We start from the raw sequence: 23,021 nt of genomic DNA on the forward strand, positions 1-23,021 counted from the left end.
CAGAGGCTCTCTATCACTCTCTATCACTCTCTGACACTCTCAGACCCTCTCTTTCGCTCTCTGACACTCTCTGACACACTCAATTACTCTCTATCACTCTCTGACACTCTATATCACTCTATGACACTATCTGACACTCTTTATCACTCTCTATCACTCTCTGACACTCTCTGACACTCCCAGACGCTCTCTATCACTCTCTATCACTCTCTGATACTCTCTGACACTCTCTGACACTCTCTGACACGCTCAGACACTCTCTATCACTCTCTGACACTCACTGACACTCTCAGACATTCTCTGTCACTCTCAGACACTCTCAGACACTCTCTATCACTCTCTGGCACTCTCTGACACTCTCTGACACTCTCAGAAACACTCAATCACTCTCTATCACTCTCTGACACTCTCTGACACTCTCTATCACTCTTTGACACTCTCTGACACACTCTATCACTCTCTATCACTCTCTGACACAATCTGACACTCTCTGACATTCTCAGAGACTCTCTATCACTCTCTGTCACTCTCTATCACTCTCTGAAACTCTCTATCACTTTCTGACACTCTCAATCACTCTCTGACTCTCTCTGACACTGTCTGACACTCTCTGACACTCTCAAACACTCTCTATCATTGTCTGACACTCTCTGACACACTCAATCACTCTCTATCTCTCTCTGACACTCTCTGACACTCTCTGACACTCTCTATCACTCTCTATCGCTCTCTGACACTCTCTGACACACTCAATCACTCTCTATCACTCTCTGACACTCTCTGACACTCTCTGACACTCACTATCACTCTATAACACTCTATGACACTCTCTGACACTATCTATCACTCTCTATCACGCTCTGACACAATCTGACACCCTCTGACACACTCTGGCAAACTCTGACACTCTCTGACACTCTCTATCACTCTCTATCACTCTCTATCACTCTCTGACACTCTCTGACAATCTCAGAGGCTCTCTATCACTCTCTATCAATCTCTGACACACTCAGACACTCTCTATCACTCTCTGACACTCACTGACACTCTCAGACACTCTCTGTCACTCTCTGTCACTCTCTGACGCTCTCTGGCGCTCTCAGACACTCTCTATCACTCTCTGTCACTCTCTGACACTCTCCGACACTCTCTGGCACTCTCTGACACTCTCTGACACTCACTGACACTCTCGGACACTCTCTATCACTCTCTGACTCTCTCTATAACTCTCTGACATTCTCAGACTCTCTCTATCACTCTCTGACACTCTCTATCACGCTCTGGCACTCTCTGACTATCTCTGTCACTCTTTGACACTCTCTGACACTCTCCATCACTCTCTGACACTCTCTGATACCCTCCGACGCTCTCAGACACTCTCTATCAATCTGTATCACTCTCTGACGCTCTCTGACACTCTCGGACACTCTCAGACACACTCTATAACTCTCCATCACACTCTGACGCTCTCTGACGCTCTCAGACACTCTCTAACACTCTCTAACACTCTCAATCACTCTCTGACACGCTCTGGCACACTCAGACACTCTCTATCACTCTCTTACACTCACTGACACTCTCAGACACTCTCTTTCACTCTCTATCACTCTCTGGTACTCTCTATCACTCTCTGACACTCTCCAGCGATCTCTGACACTCTCTGACACACTCAATCACTCTCTATCACTCTTTGAAACTCTCTGACACTCTCTATCACTCTCTGTCACTCTCTGACACACTCTGACACTCTCTATCACTCTCTGACACTCTCTGTCACTCTCTATCACTCTCTGACACTCACTGACACTCTCAGACACTCTCTATCACTCTCTGACACTCACTGACACTCTCAGACGCTCTCTGTCACTCTCAGACACACTCTATCACTCTCTGACACTCTCTATCAATCTCTGACACTCTCTGACACACTCTGACACTCTCTATCACTCTATGACACTCTCTGACGCTCTCCATCACTCTCTATCAAAATCTAACACTCTCTATCACTCTCTTACACTCTCTGACACTCTCTATCACTCTCTGAATCTCTCTGACACGCTCAGAGGCTCTCTATCACACTCTATCACTCACTGACACTCTCAGACACTACCACTCTCTGACACTCACTGACACTCTCAGACACTCTATTTCACTCTCTGTCACTCTCAGACACTCACATACAGTCTCGAACACTCTCTGACACTCTCTATCACTCTCTGACACTCTCTGACACACTCAATCACTCTCTATCACTCTCTGACACACTCTGACTGTCTCTATCACTCTATGACACTCTCTGACACTCTCTATCACTCTCTGTCACTCTCTGACACACTCTGACACTCTCTGACACTCTCTGACACTCTCAGACACTCTCAGACACTCTCTGTCACTCTCTATCACTCTCTGACACTCTCTGTCACTCTCTATCACTCTCTGACACTCTCTATCACTCTCTGACACTCTCTGACACTCTCACAGGCTCTCTATCACTCTCGATCACTCTCTGACACTCTCTGTCACTCTCTATCACTCTCTGACACACACTGACACTCTCAGACACTCCCTTTCACTCTCTGTCACTCTCAGACACTCTCAGACACTCTCTATCACTCTCTGACACTCTCTATCACTCTCTGTCACTCTCTGACACACTCTGACACTCTCTGACACTCTCTGACACTCTCTGACACTCTCAGACACTCACTGTCACTCTCTATCACTCTCTGACAGTCTCTGTCAATCTCTATCACTCTCTGACACTCTCTATCACTCTCTGACACTCTCTGACACTCTCAGAGGCTCTCTATCACTCTCGATCACTCACTGACACTCTCAGACACTCTCTATCACTCTCTGACACACACTGACACTCTCAGACACTCTCTTTCACTCTCTGTCACTCTCAGACACTCTCAGACACTCTCTATCACTCTCTGACACTCTCTATCTCTCTCTGACTCTCTCTATCGCTCTCTGACACTCTCTGACACACTCAATCACTCTCTATTACTCCCTGACACACTCTGACACTCTCTATCACTCTATGACATTCTCTGACACTCTCGATCACTCTCTATCACTCTCTGACAGACTCTGACACTCTCTGACACACTCAATCACTCTCTGTCACTCTCTGACACACTCTGACACTCTCTATCACTCCATGACATTCTCTGACACTCTCTATCACTCTCTATCACGCTCTGACACAATCTGACACCCTCTGACACACTCTGGCAATCTCTGACACTCTCTGACACTCACTGACACTCTCTATCACTCTCTCTCACTCACTGACACTCTCTGAAAATCTCAGAGGCTCTCTATCACTCTCTATCACTCTCTGACACACTCAGACACTCTCTATCACTCTCTGACACTCACTGACAATCTCAGACACTCTCTGTCACTCTCAGGCTCTCTCAGACATACTCTATCACTCTCTATCACACTCTGACGCTCTCTGACGCTCTCAGACACTCTCTATCACTCTCTATCACTCTCTGACACTCTCTGACACTCTCTGACACTCTCTGGCACTCTCTGACACTCTCTGACACTCACTGACACTCTCAGACACACTCAATCACTCTCTATCACTCATTGACACTCTCTGACACTCTCTGTCACTCTCTGTCACTCTCTGACACACTCTGACACTCTCTATCACACTCTGACACTCTCTGTCACTCTCTATCACTCTCTGACACTCTCTATCACTCTCTGACACTCTCTGAGCCTCTCAGAGGCTCTCTATCACTCTCTATCACTCACTGACACTCTCAGACACTCTCTATCACTCTCTGACACTCACTGACACTCTCAGACTCTCTCTGTCACTTTCAGACACTCAGTGACACTCTCAGACGCTCTCTGTCACTCTCAGACACACTCTATCACTCTCTGACACTCTCTATCACTCTCTGACACTCTCTGACACTCTCAGAGGCTCTCTATCACTCTCTATCACTCACTGACACTCTCAGACACTCTCTATCACTCTCTGACACTCACTGACACTCTCAGACGCTCTCTGTCACTCTCAGACACACTCTGACACTCTCGATCACTCTATGACACTCTCTGACGCTATCCATCACTCTCTATCACTCTCTGACACTCTCTATCACTCTCTATTACTCACTGACACTCTCAGACACTATCACTCTCTGACACTCACTGACACTCTCAGACACTCTATTTCACTCTCTGTCACTCTCAGACACTCTCATACAGTCTCTATCACTCTCTGACACTCTCTGACACTCTCTATCACTCTCTGACACTCACTGACACTCTCAGACATTCTCTGTCACTCTCAGACACTCTCTATCACTCTCATACAGTCTCTATCACTCTCTGACACTCTCTGACACTCTCTATCACTCTCTGACACTCACTGACACTCTCAGACATTCTCTGTCACTCTCAGACACTCTCTATCACTCTCTGGCACTCTCTGACACTCTCTGACACTCTCAGAAACACTCAATCACTCTCTATCACTCTCTGACACTCTCTGACACTCTCTATCACTCTTTGACACTCTCTGACACACTCTATCACTCTCTATCACTCTCTGACTCAATCTGACACTCTCTGACATTCTCAGAGACTCTCTATCACTCTCTATCACTCTCTGAAACTCTCTATCACTTTCTGACCCTCTCAATCACTCTCTGACTCTCTCTGACACTGTCTGACACTCTCTGACACTCTCAAACACTCTCTATCATTCTCTGACACACTCTGACACCCTCAGACACTCTCTATCACTCTCTATCACTCTCTGACACTCTCTGGCACACACTGACACTCTCAGACACACTCTATCACTCTCCGTATCACTCTCTGACACTCTCTGACACTCTCTTTCACTCTCTGACACTCTCTATCACTCTCTATCACTCTCTGACACTCTCTGAAACGCTCTATCACGCTCTATCACTCACTGACACTCTCAGACACTCTCTATCACTCTCTGACACTCACTGACACTCTCAGACTCTCTCTGTCACTTTCAGACACTCACTGACACTCTCAGACGCTCTCTGTCACTCTCAGACACACTCTATCACTCTCTGACACTCTCTATCACTCTCTGACACTCTCAGAGGCTCTCTATCACTCTCTATCACTCACTGACACTCTCAGACACTCTCTATCACTCTCTGACACTCACTGACACTCTCAGACGCTCTCTGTCACTCTCAGACACACTCTGACACTCTCTATCACTCTATGACACTCTCTGACGCTATCCATCACTCTCTATCACTCTCTGACACTCTCTATCACTCTCTGAATCTCTCTGACACTCTCATAGGCTCTCTATCACACTCTATCACTCACTGACACTCTCAGACACTATCACTCTCTGACACTCACTGACACTCTCAGACACTCTATTTCACTCTCTGTCACTCTCAGACACTCTCATACAGTCTCTATCACTCTCTGACACTCTCTGACACTCTCTATCACTCTCTGACACTCACTGACACTCTCAGACATTCTCTGTCACTCTCAGACACTCTCTATCACTCTCTGGCACTCTCTGACACTCTCTGACACTCTCAGAAACACTCAATCACTCTCTATCACTCTCTGACACTCTCTGACACTCTCTATCACTCTTTGACACTCTCTGACACACTCTATTACTCTCTATCACTCTCTGACTCAATCTGACACTCTCTGACATTCTCAGAGACTCTCTATCACTCTCTATCACTCTCTGAAACTCTCTATCACTTTCTGACCCTCTCAATCACTCTCTGACTCTCTCTGACACTGTCTGACACTCTCTGACACTCTCAAAAACTCTCTATCATTCTCTGACACACTCTGGCACTCTCAGACACTCTCTATCACTCTCTATCACTCTCTGACACTCTCTGGCACACACTGACACTCTCAGACACACTCTATCACTCTCCGTATCACTCTCTGACACTCTCTGACACTCTCTTTCACTCTCTGACACTCTCTGACACTCTCTTTCACTCTCTGACACTCTCTGACACTCTCTTTCACTCTCTGACACTCTCTATCACTCTCTATCACTCTCTGACACTCTCTGAAACTCTCTATCACTCTCTATCACTCTCTGACACTCACTGACACTCTCTATCACTCTCTAACACTCTCTGACACGCTCTATCACTCTCTGACACTCTCTATCACTCTGTATCACTCTCTGACAATCTCTGACACACTCTGACACACTCTGACACTCTCTGACACTCTCTGACACTCTCTATCACACTCTGACACTCTCTGACACTCTCAGAGGCTCTCTATCACTCTCTATCACTCTCTGACACTCTCAGACACTCTCTATCACTCTCTGACACTCACCAAAACTCTCAGACATTCTCTGTCTCTCTCTGTCACTCTCAGACACTCTCTATCACTTTCTATCGCTCTCTGACACTCTCTGACACACTCAATCACTCTCTATCTCTCTCTGACACTCACTATCACTCTATCACACTCTATGACACTCTTTGACACTCTCTATCACTCTCTATCACGCTCTGACACAATCTGACACCCTCTGACACACTCTGGCAAACTCTGACACTCTCTGACACTCTCTATCACTCTCTATTACTCTCTGACACTCTGACAATCTCAGAGGCTCTCTATCACTCTCTATCACTCTCTGACACACTCAGACACTCTCTATCACTCTCTATCACACTCTGACGATCTCTGGCGCTCTCAGACACTCTCTATCACTCTCCATCACTCTCTGACACTCTCTGACACTCTCCGACACTCTCTGGCACTCTCAGACACTCTCTGTCACTCTCAGGCTCTCTCAGACATTCTCTATCACTCTCTATCACACTCTGACGCTCTCTGGCGCACTCAGACACTCTCTATCACTCTCTATCACTCTCTGACACTCTCTGACACTCTCCGACACTCTCTGGCACTCTCTGACACTCTCTGACACTCACTGACACTCTCAGACACACTCAATCACTCTCCATCACTCCCTGACACTCTCTGACACTCTCGGACACTCTCTATCACTCTCTGACTCTCTCTATAAATCTCTGACATTCTCAGACTCTCTCGATCACTCTCTGACACTCTCTGTCACTCTCTATCACTCTCTGACACACACTGACACTCTCAGACACTCCCTTTCACTCTCTGTCACTCTCAGACACTCTCAGACACTCTCTATCACTCTCTGACACTCTCTATCACTCTCTGTCACTCTCTGACACACTCTGACACTCTCTGACACTCTCTGACACTCTCTGACACTCTCAGACACTCACTGTCACTCTCTATCACTCTCTGACACTCTCTGTCAATCTCTATCACTCTCTGACACTCTCTATCACTCTCTGACACTCTCTGACACTCTCAGAGGCTCTCTATCACTCTCGATCACTCACTGACACTCTCAGACACTCTCTATCACTCTCTGACACACACTGACACTCTCAGACACTCTCTTTCACTCTCTGTCACTCTCAGACACTCTCAGACACTCTCTATCACTCTCTGACACTCTCTATCTCTCTCTGACTCTCTCTATCGCTCTCTGACACTCTCTGACACACTCAATCACTCTCTATTACTCCCTGACACACTCTGACACTCTCTATCACTCTATGACATTCTCTGACACTCTCGATCACTCTCTATCACTCTCTGACAGACTCTGACACTCTCTGACACACTCAATCACTCTCTGTCACTCTCTGACACACTCTGACACTCTCTATCACTCCATGACATTCTCTGACACTCTCTATCACTCTCTATCACGCTCTGACACAATCTGACACCCTCTGACACACTCTGGCAATCTCTGACACTCTCTGACACTCACTGACACTCTCTATCACTCTCTCTCACTCACTGACACTCTCTGAAAATCTCAGAGGCTCTCTATCACTCTCTATCACTCTCTGACACACTCAGACACTCTCTATCACTCTCTGACACTCACTGACAATCTCAGACACTCTCTGTCACTCTCAGGCTCTCTCAGACATACTCTATCACTCTCTATCACACTCTGACGCTCTCTGACGCTCTCAGACACTCTCTATCACTCTCTATCACTCTCTGACACTCTCTGACACTCTCTGACACTCTCTGGCACTCTCTGACACTCTCTGACACTCACTGACACTCTCAGACACACTCAATCACTCTCTATCACTCATTGACACTCTCTGACACTCTCTGTCACTCTCTGTCACTCTCTGACACACTCTGACACTCTCTATCACACTCTGACACTCTCTGTCACTCTCTATCACTCTCTGACACTCTCTATCACTCTCTGACACTCTCTGACACTCTCAGAGGCTCTCTATCACTCTCTATCACTCACTGACACTCTCAGACACTCTCTATCACTCTCTGACACTCACTGACACTCTCAGACTCTCTCTGTCACTTTCAGACACTCAGTGACACTCTCAGACGCTCTCTGTCACTCTCAGACACACTCTATCACTCTCTGACACTCTCTATCACTCTCTGACACTCTCTGACACTCTCAGAGGCTCTCTATCACTCTCTATCACTCACTGACACTCTCAGACACTCTCTATCACTCTCTGACACTCACTGACACTCTCAGACGCTCTCTGTCACTCTCAGACACACTCTGACACTCTCGATCACTCTATGACACTCTCTGACGCTATCCATCACTCTCTATCACTCTCTGACACTCTCTATCACTCTCTGAATCTCTCTGATACTCTCATAGGCTCTCTATCACACTCTATTACTCACTGACACTCTCAGACACTATCACTCTCTGACACTCACTGACACTCTCAGACACTCTATTTCACTCTCTGTCACTCTCAGACACTCTCATACAGTCTCTATCACTCTCTGACACTCTCTGACACTCTCTATCACTCTCTGACACTCACTGACACTCTCAGACATTCTCTGTCACTCTCAGACACTCTCTATCACTCTCATACAGTCTCTATCACTCTCTGACACTCTCTGACACTCTCTATCACTCTCTGACACTCACTGACACTCTCAGACATTCTCTGTCACTCTCAGACACTCTCTATCACTCTCTGGCACTCTCTGACACTCTCTGACACTCTCAGAAACACTCAATCACTCTCTATCACTCTCTGACACTCTCTGACACTCTCTATCACTCTTTGACACTCTCTGACACACTCTATCACTCTCTATCACTCTCTGACTCAATCTGACACTCTCTGACATTCTCAGAGACTCTCTATCACTCTCTATCACTCTCTGAAACTCTCTATCACTTTCTGACCCTCTCAATCACTCTCTGACTCTCTCTGACACTGTCTGACACTCTCTGACACTCTCAAACACTCTCTATCATTCTCTGACACACTCTGACACCCTCAGACACTCTCTATCACTCTCTATCACTCTCTGACACTCTCTGGCACACACTGACACTCTCAGACACACTCTATCACTCTCTGTATCACTCTCTGACACTCTCTGACACTCTCTTTCACTCTCTGACACTCTCTATCACTCTCTATCACTCTCTGACACTCTCTGAAACGCTCTATCACGCTCTATCACTCACTGACACTCTCAGACACTCTCTATCACTCTCTGACACTCACTGACACTCTCAGACTCTCTCTGTCACTTTCAGACACTCACTGACACTCTCAGACGCTCTCTGTCACTCTCAGACACACTCTATCACTCTCTGACACTCTCTATCACTCTCTGACACTCTCAGAGGCTCTCTATCACTCTCTATCACTCACTGACACTCTCAGACACTCTCTATCACTCTCTGACACTCACTGACACTCTCAGACGCTCTCTGTCACTCTCAGACACACTCTGACACTCTCTATCACTCTATGACACTCTCTGACGCTATCCATCACTCTCTATCACTCTCTGACACTCTCTATCACTCTCTGAATCTCTCTGACACTCTCATAGGCTCTCTATCACACTCTATCACTCACTGACACTCTCAGACACTATCACTCTCTGACACTCACTGACACTCTCAGACACTCTATTTCACTCTCTGTCACTCTCAGACACTCTCATACAGTCTCTATCACTCTCTGACACTCTCTGACACTCTCTATCACTCTCTGACACTCACTGACACTCTCAGACATTCTCTGTCACTCTCAGACACTCTCTATCACTCTCTGGCACTCTCTGACACTCTCTGACACTCTCAGAAACACTCAATCACTCTCTATCACTCTCTGACACTCTCTGACACTCTCTATCACTCTTTGACACTCTCTGACACACTCTATTACTCTCTATCACTCTCTGACTCAATCTGACACTCTCTGACATTCTCAGAGACTCTCTATCACTCTCTATCACTCTCTGAAACTCTCTATCACTTTCTGACCCTCTCAATCACTCTCTGACTCTCTCTGACACTGTCTGACACTCTCTGACACTCTCAAACACTCTCTATCATTCTCTGACACACTCTGGCACTCTCAGACACTCTCTATCACTCTCTATCACTCTCTGACACTCTCTGGCACACACTGACACTCTCAGACACACTCTATCACTCTCCGTATCACTCTCTGACACTCTCTGACACTCTCTTTCACTCTCTGACACTCTCTGACACTCTCTTTCACTCTCTGACACTCTCTGACACTCTCTTTCACTCTCTGACACTCTCTATCACTCTCTATCACTCTCTGACACTCTCTGAAACTCTCTATCACTCTCTATCACTCTCTGACACTCACTGACACTCTCTATCACTCTCTAACACTCTCTGACACGCTCTATCACTCTCTGACACTCTCTATCAGTCTGTATCACTCTCTGACACTCTCTGACACACTCTGACACACTCTGACACTCTCTGACACTCTCTGACACTCTCTATCACACTCTGACACTCTCTGACACTCTCAGAGGCTCTCTATCACTCTCTATCACTCTCTGACACTCTCAGACACTCTCTATCACTCTCTGACACTCACCAAAACTGTCAGACATTCTCTGTCTCTCTCTGTCACTCTCAGACACTCTCTATCACTCTCTATCGCTCTCTGACACTCTCTGACACACTCAATCACTCTCTATCTCTCTCTGACACTCACTATCACTCTATCACACTCTATGACACTCTTTGACACTCTCTATCACTCTCTATCACGCTCTGACACAATCTGACACCCTCTGACACACTCTGGCAAACTCTGACACTCTCTGACACTCTCTATCACTCTCTATTACTCTCTGACACTCTGACAATCTCAGAGGCTCTCTATCACTCTCTATCACTCTCTGACACACTCAGACACTCTCTATCACTCTCTATCACACTCTGACGATCTCTGGCGCTCTCAGACACTCTCTATCACTCTCCATCACTCTCTGACACTCTCTGACACTCTCCGACACTCTCTGGCACTCTCAGACACTCTCTGTCACTCTCAGGCTCTCTCAGACATTCTCTATCACTCTCTATCACACTCTGACGCTCTCTGGCGCACTCAGACACTCTCTATCACTCTCTATCACTCTCTGACACTCTCTGACACTCTCCGACACTCTCTGACACTCTCTGACACTCTCTGACACTCACTGACACTCTCAGACACACTCAATCACTCTCCATCACTCCCTGACACTCTCTGACACTCTCGGACACTCTCTATCACTCTCTGACTCTCTCTATAAATCTCTGACATTCTCAGACTCTCTCTATCACTCTCTGACACTCTCTATCACGCTCTGGCACTCTCTGACTATCTCTGTCACTCTTTGACACTCTCTGACACTCTCCATCACTCTCTGACACTCTCTGATACTCTCCGACTCTCTCAGACACTCTCTATCAATCTGTATCACTCTCTGACACTCTCTGACACTCTCGGACACTCTCGGACACTCTCAGACACTCTCTATCACTCTCTATCACACTCTGACGCTCTCTGACGCTCTCAGACACTCTCTAACACTCTCTAACACTCTCTATCACTCTCTGACACGCTCTGGCACACTCAGACACTCTCTATCACTCTCTGACACTCACTGACACTCTCAGACACGCTCTGTCACTCTCTGTCACTCTCAGGCTCTCTCAGACATTCTCTATCACTCTCTATCACACTCTGACACTCTCTGGCGCTCTCAGACACACTCTATCACTCTCTATCACTCTCTGACACTCTCTGACACTCTCCGACACTCTCTGGCACTCTCTGACACTCTCTGACACTCACTGACACTCTCAGACACGCTCTGTCACTCTCTGTCACTCTCAGGCTCTCTCAGACATTCTCTATCACTCTCTATCACACTCTGACACTCTCTGGCGCTCTCAGACACACTCTATCACTCTCTATCACTCTCTGACACTCTCTGACACTCTCCGACACTCTCTGGCACTCTCTGACACTCTCTGACACTCACTGACACTCTCAGACACACTCAATCACTCTCCATCACTCCCTGACACTCTCGGACACTCTCTATCACTCTCTGACACTCTCTGACAATCTCAGAGGCTCTCTAAAACTCTCTATCACTCTCTGACACACTCAGACACTCTCTATCACTCTCTGACACTCACTGACAATCTCAGACACTCTCTGTCACTCTCAAAATCTCTCAGACATACTCTATCACTCTCTATCACACTCTGACGCACTCTGACGCTCTCTGACGCTCTCAGACACTCTCTATCACTCTCTATCACTCTCTGACAGTCTCTGACACTCTCCGACACTCTCTGGCACCCTCTGACACTCTCTAACACTCACTGACACTCTCAGACACACTCAATCACTCTCTGTCACTCTTTGACACTCTCTGACACTCTCTATCACTCTCTGTCACTCTCTGACACACTCTGACACTCTCTATCACTCTCTGACACTCTCTGTCACTCTCTATCACTCTCTGACATTCTCTATCACTCTCTGACACTCTCTGACACTCTCAGAGGCTCTCTATCACTCTCTATCACTCACTGACACTCTCAGACACTCTCTATCACTCTCTGACACTCACTGACACTCTCAGACTCTCTCTGTCACTTTCAGACACTCACTGACACTCTCAGACGCTCTCTGTCACTCTCAGACACACTCTATCACTCTCTGACACTCTCTATAACTCTCTGACACTCTCTGACACTCTCAGAGGCTCTCTATCACTCTCTATCACTCACTGACACTCTCAGACACTCTCTATCACTCTCTGACACTCACTGACACTCTCAGACGCTCTCTGTCACTCTCAGACACACTCTGACACTCTCTATCACTCTATGACACTCTCTGACGCTCTCCATCACTCTCTATCACTCTCTGACACTCTCTATCACTCTCTTGCACTCTCTGACACTCTCTATCACTCTCTGAATCTCTCTGACACTCTCATAGGCTCTCTATCACACTCTATCACTCACTGACACTCTCAGACACTATCACTCTCTGACACTCACTGACACTCTCAGACACTCTATTTCACTCTCTGTCACTCTCAGACACTCTCATACAGTCTCTATCACTCTCTGACACTCTCTATCACTCTCTGACACTCTCTGACACACTCAATCACTCTCTATCACTCTCTATCACTCTCTGACACACTCTGACTGTCTCTATCACTCTATGACACTCTCTGACACTCTCTATAACTCTCTGACACTCACTGACACTCTCAGACATTCTCTGTCACTCTCAGACAATCTCAGACACTCTCTATCACTCTCTGGCACTCTCTGACACTCTCTGACACTCTCAGAAACACTCAATCAATCTCTATCACTCTCTGACACTCTCTGACACTCTCTATCACTCTTTGACACTCTCTGACACACTCTATCACTCTCTATCACTCCACGACTCAATCTGACACTCTCTGACATTCTCAGAGACTCTTTATCACTCTCTGTCACTCTCTATCACTCTCTGAAACTCTCTATCACTTTCTGACACTCTCAATCACTCTCTGACTCTCTCTGACACTGTCTGACACTCTCTGACACTCTCAGACACTCCCTATCACTCTCTATCACTCTCTGACACTCTCTGGGCCACACTGACACTCTCAGACACACTCTATCACACTCCGTATCACTCTCTGACACTCTCTGACACTCTCTTTCACTCTCTGACACTCTCTATCACTCTCTATCACTCTCTGATACTCTCTGAAACTCTCTATCACTCTCTATCACTCTCTGACACTCACTGACACTCTCTATCACTCTCTAACACTCTCTGACACGCTCTATCACTCTCTGACACTCTCTATCACTCTGTATCACTCTCTGACACTCTCTGACACACTCTGACACACTCTGACACTCTCTGACACTCTCTATCACACTCTGACACTCTCTGACACTCTCAGAGGCTCTCTATCACTCTCTATCACTCTCTATCACTCTCTGACACTCTCAGACACTCTCTATCACTCTCTGACACTCACCAACACTGTCAGACATTCTCTGTCTCTCTCTGTCACTCTCAGACACTCTCTATCACTCTCTATCGCTCTCTGACACTCTCTGACACACTCAATCACTCTCTATCTCTCTCTGACACTCTCTGACACTCTCTAACACTCACTATCACTCTATAACACTCTATGACACTCTCTGACACTCTCTATCACTTTCTATCACGCTCTGACACAATCTGACACCCTCTGACACTCTCTGGCAAACTCTGACACTCTCTGACACTCAACATCACTCTCTATTACTCTCTGACACTCTCTGACAATCTCAGAGGCTCTCTATCACTCTCTATCACTCTCTGACACACTCAGACACTCTCTATCACTCTCTGACACTCACTGACACTCTCAGACACTCTCTGTCACTCTCTGTCACTCTCAGGCTCTCTCAGACATTCTCTATCACTCTCTATCACACTCTGACGCTCTCTGGCGCTCTCAGACACTCTCTATCACTCTCTATCACTCTCTGACACTCTCTGACACTCTCCGACACTCTCTGGCACTCTCTGACACTCTCTGACACTCACTGACACTCTCAGACACACTCAATCACTCTCCATCACTCCCTGACACTCTCTGACACTCTCGGACACTCTCTATCACTCTCTGACTCTCTCTATAACTCTCTGACATTCTCAGTCTCTCTCTATCACTCTCTGACACTCTCTATCACGCTCTGGCACTCTCTGACTATCTCTGTCACTCTTTGACACTCTCTGACACTCTCCATCACTCTCTGACACTCTCTGATACTCTCTGACTCTCTCAGACACTCTCTATCAATCTGTATCACTCTCTGACACTCTCTGACACTCTCTGACACTCTCGGACACTCTCGGACACTCTCTGACGCTCTCAGACACTCTCTAACACTCTCTAACACTCTCTATCACTCTCTGACACGCTCTGGCACACTCAGACACTCTCTATCACTCTCTGACACTCACTGACACTCTCAGACACTCTCTGTCACTCTCTGTCACTCTCAGGCTCTCTCAGACATTCTCTATCATTCTCTATCACACTCTGACGCTCTCTGGCGCTCTCAGACACTCTCTATCACTCTCTATCACTCTCTGGCACTCTCTGACACTCTCTGACACTCACTGACACTCTCAGACACACTCAATCACTCTCCATCACTCCCTGACACTCTCTGACACCCTCGGACACTCTCTATCACTCTCTGACTCTCTCTATAACTCTCTGAAATTCTCAGACTCTCTCTATCACTCTCTGACACTCTCTATCACGCTCTGGCACTCTCTGACTATCTCTGTCACTCTTTGACACTCTCTGACACTCTCCATCACTCTCTGACACTCTCTGATACTCTCCGACGCTCTCAGACACTCTCTATCAATCTGTATCACTCTCTGACACTCTCGGACACTCTCGGACACTCTCAGACACTCTCTATCACTCTCTATCACACTCTGACGCTCTCTGACGCTCTCAGACACTCTCTAACACTCTCTAACACTCTCTATCACTCTCTGACACGCTCTGGCACACTCAGACACACTCTATCACTCTCTTACACTCACTGACACTCTCAGACACTCTCTTTCACTCTCTATCACTCTCTGATACTCTCTATCACTCTCTGACACTCTCTATCGCTCTCTGACACTCTCTGACACACTCAATCACTCTCTATCACTCTTTGAAACTCTCTGACACTCTCTATCACTCTCTGACACTCTCTGATACTCTCTATCACTCTCTGACATTCTCTGTCACTCTCTATCACTCTCTGACACTCTCTATCACTCTCTGACACTCTCTGACACTCTCAGAGGCACTCTATCACTCTATCACTCACTGACACTCTCAGACACTCTCTATCACTCTCTGACACTCACTGACACTCTCAGACTCGCTCTGTCACTTTCAGACACTCACTGACACTCTCATCCACTCTCTGTCACTCTCAGACACACTCTATCACTCTCTGACACTCTCTATCAATCTCTGAGACTCTCTGACACACTCAGACACTCTGTGACACACTCTGACACTCTCTATCACTCCATGACACTCTCTGACGCTCTTCCTCACTCTCTATCACTTTCTGACACTCTCTATCACTCTCTTACACTCTCTGACACTCTCTATCACTCTCTGAATCTCTCTGACACTCTCAGAGGCTCTCTATCACTCTCTATCACTCTCTGACACTCACTGACACTCTCAGACACTCTATTTCACTCTCTGTCACTCTCAGACACTCTCATACAGTCTCTATCACTCTCTGACACTCTCTATCACTCTCTGACACTCTCTGACACACTCAATCACTCTCTATCACTCACTGACACACTCTGACTGTCTCTATCACTCTATGACAATCTCTGACAATCTCTATCACTCTCTGTCACTCTCTGACACACTCTGACACTCTCTGACACTCTCTGACACTCTCAGACACTCTCTGTCACTCTCTATCACTCTCTGACACTCTGTCACTCTCTATCACTCTCTGACACTCTCTATCACTCTCTGACACTCTCACAGGCTCTCTATCACTCTGTATCACTCACTGACACTCTCAGACACTCTCTATCACTCTCTGACACACACTGACACTCTCAGACACTCTCTTTCACTCTCTGTCACTCTCAGACACTCTCAGACACTCTCTATCACTCTCTGACACTCTCTATCTCTCTCTGACTCTCTCTATCGCTCTCATCACTCTCTGACACACTCAATCACTCTCTATCACTCCCTGACACACTCTGACACTCTCTGTCACTCTATGACATTCTCTGACACTCTCGATCACTCTCTATCACTCTCTGACAGACTCTGACACTCTCTGACACACTCAATCACTCTCTATCACACTCTGACACACTCTGACACTCTCTATCACTCCATGACATTCTCTGACACTCTCTATCACTCTCTATCACGCTCTGACACAATCTGACACCCTCTGACACACTCTGGCAATCTCTGACACTCTCTGACACTCTCTATCACTCTCTATCACTCTCTGACACTCTCTGACACTCTCTGACAATCTCAGAGGCTCTCTATCACTCTCTATCACTCTCTGACACACTCAGACACTCTCTATCACTCTCTGACACTCACTGACACTCTCAGACACTCTCTGTCACTCTCTATCACTCTCTGACACTCTCTGTCACTCTCTATCACTCTCTGACACTCTCTATCACTCTCTGACACTCTCTGACACTCTCACAGGCTCTCTATCACTCTGTATCACTCACTGACACTCTCAGACACTCTCTATCACTCTCTGACACACACTGACACTCTCAGACACTCTCTTTCACTCTCTGTCACTCTCAGACACACTCAGACACTCTCTATCACTCTCTATCACCCTCTGACACTCTCTGACACTCTCCGACACTCTCTGGCACCCTCTGACACTCTCTAACACTCACTGACACTCTCAGACACACTCAATCACTCTCTGTCACTCTTTGACACTCTCTGACACTCTCTATCACTCTCTGTCACTCTCTGACACACTCTGACACTCTCTATCACTCTCTGACACTCTCTGTCACTCTCTATCATTCTCTGACACTCTCTATCACTCTCTGACACTCTCTGACACTCTCAGAGGCTCTCTATCACTCTCGATCACTCACTGACACTCTCAGACACTCTCTATCACTCTCTGACACTCACTGACACTCTCAGACTCTCTCTGTCACTTTCAGACACTCACTGACACTCTCAGACGCTCTCTGTCACTCTCAGACACACTCTATCACTCTCTGACACTCTCTGACACTCTCTATCACTCTCTGACACTCTCTGACACTCTCAGAGGCTCTCTATCACTCTCTATCACTCACTGACACTCTCAGACACTCTCTATCACTCTCTGACACTCACTGACACTCTCAGACGCTCTCTGTCACTCTCAGACACACTCTGACACTCTCTATCACTCTATGACACTCTCTGACGCTCTCCATCACTCTCTATCACTCTCTGACACTCTCTATCACTCTCTTGCACTCTCTGACACTCTCTATCACTCTCTGAATCTCTCTGACACTCTCATAGGCTCTCTATCACACTCTATCACTCACTGACACTCTCAGACACTCTATTTCACTCTCTGTCACTCTCAGACACTCTCATACAGTCTCTATCACTCTCTGACACTCTCTATCACTCTCTGACACTCTCTGACACACTCAATCACTCTCTATCACTCTCTATCACTCTCTGACACACTCTGACAGTCTCTACCACTCTATGACACTCTCTGACACTCTCTATCACTCTCTGACACTCACTGACACTCTCAGACATTCTCTGTCACTCTCAGGCACTCTCAGACACTCTCTATCACTCTCTGGCACTCTCTGACACTCTCTGACACTCTCAGAAACACTCAATCACTCTTTGACACTCTCTGACACACTCTATCACTCTCTATCACTCCACGACTCAATCTGACACTCTCTGACATTCTCAGAGACTCTCTATCACTCTCTGTCACTCTCTATCACTCTCTGAAACTCTCTATCACTTTCTGGCACTCTCAATCACTCGCTGACTCTCTCTGACACTGTCTGACACTCTCTGACACTCTCAAACACTCTCTATCATTCTCTGACACACTCTGACACTCTCAGACACTCTCTATCACTCTCTATCACTCTCTGACACTCTCTGGCACACACTGACACTCTCAGACACACTCTATCACACTCCGTATCACTCTCTGACACTCTCTGACACTCTCTTTCACTCTCTGACACTCTCTATCACTCTCTATCACTCTCTGAAACTCTCTGAAACTCTCTATCACTCTCTATCACTCTCTGACACTCACTGACACTCTCTATCACTCTCTAACACTCTCTGACACGCTCTATCACTCTCTGACACTCTCTATCACTCTGTATCACTCTCTGACACTCTCTGACACACTCTGACACACTCTGACACTCTCTGACACTCTCTGACACTCTCTATCACACTCTGACACTCTCTGACACTCTCAGAGGCTCTCTATCACTCTCTATCACTCTCTATCACTCTCTGACACTCTCTGACACTCTCCGACACTCTCTGGCACTCTCTGACACTCTCTGACACTCACTGACACTCTCAGACACACTCAATCACTCTCCATCACTCCCTGACACTCTCTGACACTCTCGGACACTCTCTATCACTCTCTGACTCTCTCTATAACTCTCTGACATTCTCAGACTCTCTGTATCACTCTCTGACACTCTCTATCACGCTCTGGCACTCTCTGACTATCTCTGTCACTCTTTGACACTCTCTGACACTCTCCATCACTCTCTGACACTCTCTGATACTCTCTGACTCTCTCAGACACTCTCTATCAATCTGTATCACTCTCTGACACTCTCTGACACTCTCTGACACTCTCGGACACTCTCGGACACTCTCAGACACTCTCTATCACTCTCTATCACACTCTGACGCTCTCTGACGCTCTCAGACACTCTCTAACACTCTCTAACACTCTCTATCACTCTCTGACACGCTCTGGCACACTCAGGCACTCTCTATCACTCTCTGACACTCACTGACACTCTCAGACACGCTCTGTCACTCTCTGTCACTCTCAGGCTCTCTCAGACATTCTCTATCATTCTCTATCACAGTCTGACGCTCTCTGGCGCTCTCAGACACTCTCTATCACTCTCTATCACTCTCTGGCACTCTCTGACACTCTCTGACACTCACTGACACTCTCAGACACACTCAATCACTCTCCATCACTCCCTGACACTCTCTGACACTCTCGGACACTCTCTATCACACTCTGACTCTCTCTATAACTCTCTGAAATTCTCAGACTCTCTCTATCACTCTCTGACACTCTCTATCACGCTCTGGCACTCTCTGACTATCTCTGTCACTCTTTGACACTCTCTGACACTCTCCATCACTCTCTGACACTCTCTGATACTCTCCGACGCTCTCAGACACTCTCTATCAATCTGTATCACTCTCTGACACTCTCGGACACTCTCGGACACTCTCAGACACTCTCTATCACTCTCTATCACACTCTGGCGCTCTCTGACGCTCTCAGACACTCTCTAACACTCTCTAACACTCTCTATCACTCTCTGACACTCTCTGATACTCTCTATCACTCTCTGACACTCTCTGTCACTCTCTATCACTCTCTGACACTCTCTATCACTCTCTGACACTCTCTGACACTCTCAGAGGCTCTCTATCACTCTATCACTCACTGACACTCTCAGACACTCTCTATCACTCTCTGACACTCACTGACACTCTCAGACTCGCTCTGTCACTTTCAGACACTCACTGACACTCTCATCCGCTCTCTGTCACTCTCAGACACACTCTATCACTCTCTGACACTCTCTATCAATCTCTGACACTCACTGACACACTCAGACACTCTGTGACACACTCTGACACTCTCTATCACTCTATGACACTCTCTGACGCTCTCCATCACTCTCTATCACTCTCTGACACTCTCTATCACTCTCTTACACTCTCTGACACTCTCTATCACTCTCTGAATCTCTCTGACACTCTCAGAGGCTCTCTATCACTCTCTATCACTCTCTGACACTCACTGACACTCTCAGACACTCTATTTCACTCTCTGTCACTCTCAGACACTCTCATACAGTCTCTATCACTCTCTGACACTCTCTATCACTCTCTGACACTCTCTGACACACTCAATCACTCTCTATCAGTCTCTGACACACTCTGACTGTCTCTATCACTCTATGACACTCTCTGACACTCTCTATCACTCTCTGTCACTCTCTGACACACTCTGACACTCTCTGACACTCTCTGACACTCTCAGACACTCTCTGTCACTCTCTGTCACTCTCTATCACTCTCTGACACTCTGTCACTCTCTATCACTCTCTGACACTCTCTATCACTCTCTGACACTCTCTGACACTCTCACATGCTCTCTATCACTCTGTATCACTCACTGACACTCTCAGACACTCTCTATCGCTCTCTGACACACACTGTCACTCTCAGACACTCTCTTTCACTCTCTGTCACTCTCAGACACTCTAAGACACTCTCTATCACTCTCTGACACTCTCCATCTCTCTCTGACTCTCTCTATCGCTCTCTGACACTCTCTGACACACTCAATCACTCTCTATCACTCCCTGACACACTCTGACACTCTCTGTCACTCTATGACATTCTCTGACACTCTCGATCACTCTCTATCACTCTCTGACAGACTCTGACACTCTCTGACACACTCAATCACTCTCTATCACACTCTGACACACTCTGACACTCTCTATCACTCCATGACATTCTCTGACACTCTCTATCACTCTCTATCACGCTCTGACACAATCTGACACCCTCTGACACACTCTGGCAATCTCTGACACTCTCTGACACTCTCTATCACTCTCTATCACTCTCTGACACTCTCTGACACTCTCTGACAATCTCAGAGGCTCTCTATCACTCTCTATCACTCTCTGACACACTCAGACACTCTCTATCACTCTCTGACACTCACTGACACTCTCAGACACTCTCTGTCACTCTCTATCACTCTCTGACACTCTCTGTCACTCTCTATCACTCTCTGACACTCTCTATCACTCTCTGACACTCTCTGACACTCTCACAGGCTCTCTATCACTCTGTATCACTCACTGACACTCTCAGACACTCTCTATCACTCTCTGACACACACTGACACTCTCAGACACTCTCTTTCACTCTCTGTCACTCTCAGACACACTCAGACACTCTCTATCACTCTCTGGCACTCTCTATCTCTCTCTGACTCTCTCTATCGCTCTCTGACACTCTCTGACACTCTCTGACAATCTCAGAGGCTCTCTATCACTCTCTATCACTCTCTGACACACTCAGACACTCTCTATCACTCTCTGACACTCACTGACACTCTCAGACACTCTCTGTCACTCTCTGTCACTCTCAGGCTCTCTCAGACATACTCTTTCACTCTCTATCACACTCTGACGCTCTCTGACGCTCTCAGACACTCTCTATCACTCTCTGTCACTCTCTGACACTCTCTGACTCTCTCTGACTCTCTCCGACACTCTCTGGCACTCTCTGACACTCACTGACACTCTCAGACACACTCAATCACTCTCTATCACTCTTTGACACTCTCTGACACTCTCTATCACTCTCTGTCACTCTCTGACACACTCTGACACTCTCTATCACTCTCTGACACTCTCTGTCACTCTCTATCACTCTCTGACACTCTCTATCACTCTCTGACACTCTCTGACACTCTCAGAGGCTCTCTATCACTCTCTATCACTCACTGACACTATCAGACACTCTCTATCACTCTCTGACACTCACTGACACTCTCAGACTCTCTCTGTCACTTTCAGACACTCAGTGACACTCTCAGACGCTCTCTGTCACTCTCAGACACACTCTATCAGTCTCTGACACTCTCTATCAATCTCTGACACTCTCTGACACACTCAGACACTCTGTGACACACTCTGACA

Source organism: Heterodontus francisci, chromosome 35 (genome assembly GCF_036365525.1).
Source record: "Heterodontus francisci isolate sHetFra1 chromosome 35, sHetFra1.hap1, whole genome shotgun sequence".
NCBI lineage: Eukaryota > Metazoa > Chordata > Chondrichthyes > Heterodontiformes > Heterodontidae > Heterodontus > Heterodontus francisci.